The 10,712-nt window shown below is 43.7% G+C and overlaps 1 non-coding gene across 1 annotated transcript; it reads left to right on the plus strand.

Moving 5' to 3' along the window:
• Nucleotides 1-389: 389 nt before the first annotated feature.
• trnah-gug (transfer RNA histidin (anticodon GUG)) lies at nt 390-463 on the plus strand. The gene has a single exon. It is a non-coding gene; the product is annotated as a tRNA-His (tRNA).
• Nucleotides 464-10,712: the final 10,249 nt, after the last annotated feature.

The raw sequence follows: 10,712 nt of genomic DNA on the forward strand, positions 1-10,712 counted from the left end.
TTTCAAGAGCGTTAAATAACGTAGTATTCTCCTTTGGCTTAGGCCTCTCGTAATGTCGTAATGGGGTGAAGTGCTTGTTATACTTTCTGCTTGAAACTTTGTATCTCGGCAGAGGATCCGAAAGGCAGCAGTTCAAATTAAGTAAAAACCGATCATTTCGGACGACGTCCTCAGTGCCGTAGTCAGCAGGATTCGAACCTGTGCGGGGAAAACCTCAATGGATTTCCAGTATCATCGCTTTAACCATTCGGTCACGACGACCCTGACAGCGGCTTGGACCCACGCAGCTTCTCATTTGCTTCGAAATCGGTGCCTCGGCTGTGAACGGTCTGGCACATAATCTCATGGGTTCATGTGGAATAATTCCAATTGCAAGCAGTTTTGTGTGTGTTTCTGTGGCACAATGGGCCAGCGCGTTCGGCTGTGAACTGAAAGGTTGGTGGTTCGAGCCCACCCAGAGACGTGAGTAACTTTTAATTTTTGCAAACTCATCTATTGTTTAAAAATGGAGTCTTTGATTCTGTGAAATGAACAGTGGTGAGCATAGTGCTGCTGCCTTCCTGCTTCCAATGGGAACAATCGCTTCATCGATCAGACTTCTGCCAGGCAGCATGGATATTCTACTTCCCTTATACCAATATTCCAAGTGCAGTGTTCTTGCATTAAAACCCAGCAGGAAAATCGGCCACAGTGGATAATCCATTCTGAAAACCCTTTTCTACACTTTCCTCAGGTTTACACATTCATGGATTAGAATGGAAAGCTTGAACCTATTGCAATTGCCAGAAAACTTCAGCTTCCTTGCATCGCTCCGCACCCTGATCACGTGAAAACAACCAACCAATCACGTAGAGCGGCGCGAGAACACCCCCATTGAATGTGTCCAATCAGGGCCTGAGTATTGAACTGCTCCGTCACAAGCAGTTCCAGTACGTTGGAGGACTCATCTTTGAGCGGATGACTTGTTCCTGTTGCTGGGGCCCGGCCGAGAAGCGAGCAGCCCCTGCAATCTCTTGTTTTCAGCCAAATGATGGAGGTATGAATTTCTAATGACAAAATCTTTGACGCTAGCTGATTTGGTTGCTGTATTTGAATGCAGTTTAGTGCCTCGCACGGTCCTTGTGATTTTCTTTTTGCGAACGGTTTGCAGTATGTGATCGCTTAACATTTTGAGACTGAAATTAAATGCAATATCTGATTCAAATTGTTGCTTCATATGGCGCTCGGTCAAATTGTGGAAATTTGACACTACGAACGGGATTCAAATCGCCTTTTCTCTCGTGTGCTGCTTTTGTCCCTTTGTACGGCCGCGTGCGTCAGGGAATGTGGTTGGAGAATAAATGTTTGTCTGCATTGTTTTTCCTGCTGGTTGTCCATCCAGCTAAACATAGTTTTCTGTGCTGAAATGAATTCAGCAGACTCTACGAAGGAAGAACATATAAATTCTTTCAGGGCATGACTGGGCGGATTTTGAGAGGTTGTTTACCCTGGCTGTGGAGCTGAACTAGTGGTCAAAGTTTCAGAATAAGTGGCCGGCCATTTAAGATTGAGATGAGGAGAAATTGCTTCATTGTAAGGGTTGTGTATCTTTGGAGTTTTCTAACGCAGAGGGCTGTGGTGGTTCAGTCGTTGAGTACATTCCTAACGGAGATGGATATGTACATTACGGAAATCAAGGTATATGGGGGTAGGTCGGTAATTTTCAGTTGAGGTAGAGGATCAGCCATGATCTTATTGAATGGCGGAGCATGATCGAGGGCCGCATGGCCAAATCCTGCTCCTATTTCTTATGATCTAATGTACCGATCGTGGCCGGCGGTGTTGAGAACTGTGGGTCGTCTGGCTTCGTTCATAAATAAGCATCGCAGCAGGAAGCAGCATCAACTGGAAGATACTGCGTGGAAGACGTACATTTTCTTCAATGGATTGCAAAATAAAATATTTTCGACGGTTAAATTTGCTTTCTCGGTTTCAAGAGCGTTAAATAACGTTGTATTATCCTCTGGCTTCGGCCTCTCATAATGTCGTGATGTAATAATGGGGTGAAGTGCTTGTTGTATTTTCTGCTTGAATCGTTGTTTGATTGCAGCTTTGAGTCTCTGTACAGGAACCGAAAGGCAGCAGTTCAAATTAAGTAAAAACGGATCATTTGGGACGACGTCCTCGTTGCTGTGAGTCGGCAAGATTCGAACTAGCGCGGGGATTTTTAATCCATCGCCTGAACCACTCGGCCACGACTACCCCGAAGGTGGATTGGACCCACGCAGCTTCTCATTTGCTGCAAAATTGGTGCCTCTGCTGTGAACGCTCTGGCACATAATCACATGGGTTAATGTGGAATAATTCCGATTGCAAACATGTTTTTGCTTGTCTCTGTGGTGCAATGGGCCAGCGCGTTCGGCTGTTAACTGAAAGGTTGGTGGTTCAAGCCCAGCCATGGACGTGAGTAGCTTTTAATTTTTGCAAACTTATCTTTTGTTTAAAAATGGAGTCTTTGATTCCGTGAAATGAACAGTGGTGAGCATACTGCTGCCGACATCCTGTTTCCAATGGGAACAATCACTTCATCGATCAGTCTTCTGTCAGGCAGCATGGATATTCTACTTCCCTTATACCAATATTCCAAGTGCAGCGTTGTTGCATTAAAATCCAGGAGGAAAATCGGCCACAGTGGATAATCCATTCTGAAAACCCTTTTCTATATTTCCTCAATTTTACACGTACATGGATTAGAATGGAAAGCTTGAAACTATAACAATTGTCAGAAAACTGCAGCTTCCTTGCATCGCTCCACACCCTGATCACGTGAAACAACCAGCCAATCACATAGAGCGGCGCGAGAACGCCCCCGTTGAATTTGTCCAATCAGGGCCTGAGGATTGAACTGCTCCGTCACATGCAGCTCCAGTACATTGGAGGACTCAGTTGTGAGCGGATGACTTGTTCCTGTCGCTGGCACCGCGGCCGAGAAGCGAGCAGCCCCTGCAATCTCTTGTTTTCAGCCAAATGCTAGAGGTATGAATTTCTAATCACAAAATCTTTGACGCTAACTTATTTGGTTGCTGTATTTGATTGCGGTTAAGTGCCTCGCACGGGCCTTGTGATTTTCTTTTTGTGTACGGTTTGCAGTGTGTGGTCGCTAACATTTTGAGACTGAAATTAAAAGCAATATCTGATTCAAATTGTTGCATCATATGGCGTTCGGTCAAATTGAGGAAATTCGACTCTACCAACGGGATTCAAATCGTCTTTTCTCTCGTGTGCTGCTTTTGTCCCTTTGTACGGCCGCGTGCGTTAGGGAATAAGAACATAAGAACATAAGAAATAGGAGCAGGAGTAGGCCAATCGGCCCCTCGAGCCTGCTCCGCCATTCAATAAGATCATGGCTGATCTGATCCGAACCGTCAATCCACGATCACAGAACCATCTCCTGAATCTAACAGAACTAGACACACGAAATAGGAGCACGATCAGGCTACATGGCCCCTGGGCCCGCTCCGCTACCCACAGGGCCATGACCGATCCGGACCTAGGCTCATGTTCAAATTCATGCCCGCTCCCCGTCAGCCTTAATTCCCTTTACTTCTAGGAAACTGTCTATTTCTGTTTTAAATTTATGTAATGATGGAGCTTCTACAGCTTTTTGGGGCAGCATATTCCATGGACCTATCACCCTCTGAGTTAAGTAGTTCCTCCTCATCTCAGTTTTGAAAGAGCAGCCCCTTATTCTAAGACTATGCCCCCTAGTTCTAGTTTCACCCATCATCGGGAACATCTTCCCTGCATCCACCCGATCCAACCCCTTCACAATCTTATATGTTTCAATAAAATCGCCTCTCATTCTTCTGAACTCCAATGAGTAGAGACTCAATCTACTCAACCTCTCCTCATATGTCCATCCCCTCATCCCCGGGATTAACCGAGTGAACTTTCTTTGTACTGACTCGAGAGCAAGTATGTCCTTTCTTAAGTATGGACGCCAAAACTCTACGCAATATTCCAGGTGCGGTCTCACCAATACCTTGTACAACTGAAGCAATACCTCCCTATTTTTATATTCTATGCCTCTAGCAATGAAAGCCAACATTCCATTGGCCTTCTTAATCACTTGCTGCACCTGCATACTAACCTTTTGAGTTTCGTGCACCACGACCCCCAGATCCCTTTGTACTTCGGTATTTTCCAGTTTCTTGCCATTAAGATAATAACTTGCTCTACGATTTTTCCTGCCAAAATGCATAACCTCACACTTTCCAGTATTGTATTCCATCTGCCAAATCTCTGCCCACTTACTTAGCCTGTCTATGTCCCCTTGCAGGTTTTTTATGTCCTCCTCACTCAGTACTTTCCCTCCCATCTTAGTATCATCTGCAAACTTTGATATGTTACACTCGGTCCCCTCCTCCAAATCGTTAATATAGATTGTAAAGAGTTGGGGACCCAGCACTGACCCCTGCAGAACACCACTAGTTACTGATTGCCAGTCTGAGAATGAACCATTTAACCCACCTCTCTGCCTTCTGTTAGATAGCCAATCCTCTAACCATGCCAGAATATTACCCCCAATCCCGTGATTTTTTATCTTAAGCAATAACCTTTTGAGTGGCACCTTGTCAAATGCCTTTTGGAAGTCTAAATACACTACGTCCACTGGTTCCCCTTTATCCACCCTATATGTTACTTCCTCAAAGAACTCCAGCAAATTTGTCAAACATGACTTCCCCTTCATAAAACCATGCTGACTTTGTCCTATTAAATTATGATTATCCAAATGTCCTGTTACTGTCTCCTTAATAATGGACTCCAAAATTTTACCTACCACAGATATTAGGCTAACTGGTCTATAGTTTCCAGCCTTCTGTCTACAGCCCTTTTTAAATAAGGGTGTTACATTAGCAGTTTTCCAGTCTGCTGGGACCTTTGCCGAGTCCAGGGAGTTTTAGAAAATTATTACCAATGCATCCACAATCCCTACCGCCACTTCCCTCAAGACCATTGGATGTAAGCCATCAGGTCCAGGTGATTTATCCGCCTTGTGTCCCATTATTTTACCGAGTACCACTTCCTTAGTCATTTTGATCGTGTTTAGCTCCTCCCCCCCTTTAGCCCCCTGTTTGTCCAGTGTTGGGATATTCTTAGTGTCCTCTACTGTAAAGACTGATATAAAATGTTCATTCAGCGTTTTTGCCATCTCCATATTTCCCACCATTAATTTCCCAGTCTCATCCTCTAAGGGACCAACATTTACTTCAGCCACCCTTTTTCTTTTTATATAACTATAAAAACTCTTACTATCTGTTTTTATATTTTATGCTAATTTACTTTCATAATCTATCTTCCCTTTCTTCATCAATCTTTTTGTTATTTTTTGCTGTCTTTTAAAGTTTACCCAATCCTCTATCCTCCCACTAGATTTGGCTGCCTTATATGCCCTTGTTTTTAGTCGAATACTATCCTTAATTTCTTTACTGAGCCACGGATGGCTCTCTTTTCCTTTACACCCTTTTCTTCTCAGTGGAATATATATTTTTTGGAAGTTTTAAAATAACTCCTTAAATGTACACCACTGATCATGTATCATCTTACCCTTTAATCTATTTTCCCAATCCACTCTACTCAATTCCGCTCTCATACCTTCATAGTCTCCTTTATTCAAGCTTAGCACGCTTGTTTGAGATCCAACCTTCTCACCCTCTCATTGAATATGGAATTCAACCATGTTATGGTCACTCATTCCAAGGGAATCCTTTACTAGGATATTTTTAATTAATCCTGTCTCGTTACACAGGACCAAATCTAAGGTTGCTTGCCCCCTGGTCGGTTCAGTTACATACTGCTCAAGAAACCCATCCCTAATACACTCAATGAATGTGGTTGGAGAATAAATCTTTGGCTGCATTGTTTTTCCTGCTGGTTGTCCATCCAGCTAAACATAGGTTTCTGTGGTGAAATGAATTCAGCAGACTCTACGAAGGGAGAACATATAAATTATTTCAGGGCTTGATTGGGCGGATGCTGAGATGTTGTTTACCCTGGCTGTGGAGCCCGAACTAGGGGTCAAAGTTTCAGAATAAGGGGCCGGCCATTTAAGATTGAGATGAGGAGAAATTGCTTCATTGTAAGGGTTGTGTATCTTTGGAGTTTCCTAACGCAGAGGGCTGTGGTGGTTCAGCCATTGAGCACATTCCTAACGGAGATGGATATATACATTACGGAAATCAAGGTATATGGGGGTAGGTCGGTAATTTTCAGTTGAGGTAGAGGATCAGCCATGATCTTATTGAATGGCGGAGCAGGATCGAGGGCCACAAGGCCAAATCCTGCTCCTATTTCTTATGATCTAATGTACCGATCTTGGCTGGCGGTGCTGAGAACGGTGGCTCCTCTGGCTCAGTTCATTAAATAAGCATCGCAGTAGGAAGCAGCATCAACTGGAAGATGGCTGCGCAGAAGACGTGCATTTTCTTCAATGGGTTGCAAAATAAAATATTTTCGACGGTTGAAATTGCTTTCACGGTTTCAAGAGCGTTAAATAATGTAGTTTTCTCCTGTGGCCTCGGCCTCTCGTAATGTCGTGATTTAATAATGGGATGAAGTGCTTGTTATACTTTCTGCTTGAATTGTTGTTTGATTGCAGCTGAATCTCGGCACAGGAACCGAAAGGCAGCAGTTCAAATTAATAAAAACGGATCCTTTGGGACGATGTCCTCGTTACCGTAGATCGGCCGGATTCAAACCTGCGCGTAGAAACTACAATAGGTTTTTAGTCCATCACCTTAACCACTCAGCCACGACTACCTGGATGGTGGATTGAACCCATGCAGCTTCTCATTTGCTGCGAAATCGGTGCTTCTGCTGTGAACGCTCTGGCACATAATCACATGGGTTCATGTGGAATAATTGCAATTGCAAGCATTGTCATGTCTGTCTTCGTGGCGCAATGGGCCAGCACGTTCGGCTGTTAACTGAACTGTTGAGTGGTACGAGCCCATCCAGGAAAGTGAGTAGCTTTTAATTTTTGCAAACTTATCTATTGTTTAAAAATGGAGTCTTTGATTCCGTGAAATGAACAGTGGTGAGCATACTGCTGCTGCCTTCCTGCTTCCAATGGGAACAATCGCTTCATCGAACAGTCTTCTGCCAGGCAGCCTGGATTTTCTGCTTCCCTTATATACCAATATACCAAGTGCAGCGTTCTTGCATTAAAATCCAGCAGGAAAATCGGCCACAGTGGATAATCCATTCTGAATACCCTTTTCTACACTTTCCTCAGTTTTACACATACTTGGATTAGAATGGAAAGCTTGAAACTATAACAATAGCCAGAGAACTTCAGCTTCCTTGCATCGCTCTGCACCCTGATCACGTGACAACAACCAACCAATCACATAGAGCGGCGCGAGAACGCACCCATTGAATGTGTCCAATTCGGGCCTGAGGATTGAACTGCTCCGTCACAAGCAGTTCCAGTTCGTTGGAGGACTCAGCTGTGAGCGGATGACTTGTTCCTGTCGCTGGCGCCACGGCCGAGAAGCGAGCAGCCCCTGCAATCTCTTGTTTTCAGCCAAATGATAGAGCTATGAATTTCTAATCACAAAATCTTTGACGCTAACTGATTTGTTTGCTGTATTTGAATGCGGCTTAGTGCCTCGCACGGGCCTTGTGATTTTCTTTTTGTGTACGGTTTGCAGTGTGTGATTGCTTAACATTTTGAGACTGAAATTAAATGCAATCTCTGATTCAAATTGTTGTTACATATGGCTTTCGGTCAAATTGAGGAAATTCGACACTACGAATGAGATTCAAATCGCCTTTTCTCTCTTGTGCTGCTTTTGTCCTTTTGTACGGCCCCGTGCTTGTCACAAAATCTTGGACGCGAGCTGGTTTGGTTACTATGTTTGAACATTAATAAATAGATACAAAGGGAAAATACTGTGGATGATGGAAATCTGAAATAAAAATAGAAAATGCTGGAAATACTCAGCAGTTCAGGCAGAATCTGTGGAGAGAGAAACAGTGTTAACGTTTCAGGTTGAAGACACTTCGTCAGAACTGCAATAAGCTGGAGACCGATGTTTCTTGGAACACACCGATTGTAAATTTAATTAATAATTTATCCCAAAATCAACAGCACGAATAAAACAGATCATTGACACATTGTTGCTTGTGGGACATTTTATGCGCAACTAGGCTGCAGCCTTTCCAACATTACAACAATAACTTCGCTTCAAAATGCTTCATTGGTTGTAAAGCGCTCTGGGACATCTTGAGGAGCTGAAAGGCACTAAGGCAATGCAAGTCTGATCAGAGCGTGCGAGCATGAGGGGAAACATTGCAAGTTGACAACAAATAATATCATGACAACCGTCGGCAGAATGTCAGTGAGAGGAAAGATATCGTGTTTGAGGGAAGAAATAAAAAATGGTAGAAAGAAAGATAATCATTTCCATAGGGACATATTGCAGAATGTTGCCAATTGTTTTAATAAAATTCAGAGCATAGCCGGCACATTTGATCTTCCTTCTACTGCTCTCACAACTGAACTATTCCTGCCGCATTGAGATTGAAATTTACCATTAGTATAAGAGGAGAGAATATTAGGGGATATTTGCCCTCCTAATCAAAAGTTCCTCAGACTAATGGAATTTAAACAACGTCTGACCCTCATCCTGATCATGGAGACCAGCTCACCACCTGTTTATAGAGAATGAATATTCCCTTAACCTTGTCTTAATGTAAAGTTCACTGTCTTGCTATGTCAGGTTGAGAATATATTCTTGTAATATTGAACCGATTGGAGTGCAGGAGCAGATGGAATCCGCTGTTCAACCGGGAAGTTTGGTAGGGCGAACGGGGAAGCGGCTGAGAGATGGTGGGTTTGAGAGTGGCAGCAAGCATGGCACGGTCGATAGATTGTAAATAATGGAAGAAATGTTTAACCGAGGCCCGAGACGCTGGAACTCATAAAATAACGTTTTGCTGAAAATGACGGTGTTAAAAACAGTATTTGGAAATGCGGGGGATTGAACCCAAGAATTCATACATGCATGCACTCTATCACTGAGTTACAGCCTCAGCAGATGTTTTGCTGTGATGTAGGACAGAAGGACCGGCAGTATTATTTTTCGAATCTCCCTTTGTGTTCCAAGACTGTGCTGAAGTAGGTGAAGAGAAGAATTCTGGCCTCATCACTCCAGGAACAGAGAAAGGGGAAATGAGAAGGAAGACTTGCGGCATTAATGTGCATCTTCCCTCAAGGAAAATGTAGACTGAGAGGAGACCTCATATAGGCCTTTAACATTATGGAGGGGTTAAAGTATTACATCACAACAGGGGCCATTCGGCCTGTCGTGCCTGTGCCAGCTCTTTGAAAGAGCTGTCCAATTTCATCCAATAACCCAGCGTTCTTCCCACCACCCTGCGAGTTATCTTCAAGTAAATGTCCAATTGCCTTTTGAAGTTGCTGTCGAATCTGACTCCACTGCCATTTTAGGTAAAGTGGTCCTGCTCTTAACAACCGCCTGTGCGCCAATATATATTACACCCATTACCTCTGGTTACCATTCCACTTGTCAGAGTATCCCCACATGCTCTATCATACCCCCTCATGTTATTGAATATCTCTATTAAGCCTCCACTTAAACGTCTCTGCTCCAGGAGAACAATCCGAGGTTCTCCAATCTCTCCACATAACTGAAATCCCTTAACCCTGGTACCATCCTAGTAAATCTTCTCTGCGCTCCCTTCAAGGCCTTGCAATTCTGGCCAAAGTGTATGTCCATAATTGAAAACAATACTCCAGCTGAGACTAACTAGTGTTTTTAGAAGGTTTAGCGTAACTTCTTTACTTTTCTTCTCTATTGCTCTATTGAAAAAGCCAAGCATCCCATATGCTTTTTAACAGTCCTCTAATCGTATCCTGCCACCAGCAAAGATTTGTGCATAAGCACATCCAGGTCTCTCTGTTCATGCACCCGTTTAAAATTGTACTATTTCTTTCATATTTCCTCTCCATATTCGTCCTTCCAAAATATATCACGTCACACTTCTTTGCATTAACTTCCATCTGCCATGTGTTTTCCCATCCTTCTTGAAGGCGATCAGAGAGTCAGCACCCACAACACCGACTGGCAAAGCATTCCTGAGGCTCAACGCTCTCTGGGAAAAGTAACACCGCCTAAAATCCAGTCTATTCCCCCCTCTGTGTCACGCTGAGAATATATTCTTGTTATATTGATTGGATTCGAGTGCAGGCGCAAGTGGGAGGTGCTGTTCCACCGGTAAGTTTGGAAGGGTGAACGGGGAAATGGCGGTGAGATGGTGGGCGTGAGAGTGGCAGCAAGGAGGGTGCGGTCGATGGGTTTTAAGAAATGTAAGCAACAAAATTGTACAAGTGGTGGAATCTCTGAGGACGTGAGACACAGCGTGTGTGGAGATGTGTGAGTGAATTGAAATGTCAGCATTGAAAGTTAAAGAGTGGCATAAACAGTGTCAAAGTTGGCCAGCCTGCACAGTTTAATGCTTTTAGCGACGAAATTTACAAAAGCCACAATATCTGGCAGCGGTAGGATTAACCACATAACATAAATCCAATAACCCTGGTACCATTCTAGTAGATCTCCTCTGCACCCACGCCAGGGCCTTGCCATCATTCCCAAGGTGTACACCCATAATTGAACAGTCATACATTTCGTCGCTTCACCAACAGCAGT

The sequence above is a fragment of the Somniosus microcephalus genome, unplaced genomic scaffold (genome assembly GCF_052327205.1).
Source record: "Somniosus microcephalus isolate GS21.2 unplaced genomic scaffold, FLI_Smic_1.0 unresolved_chr9, whole genome shotgun sequence".
Lineage (NCBI taxonomy): Eukaryota > Metazoa > Chordata > Chondrichthyes > Squaliformes > Somniosidae > Somniosus > Somniosus microcephalus.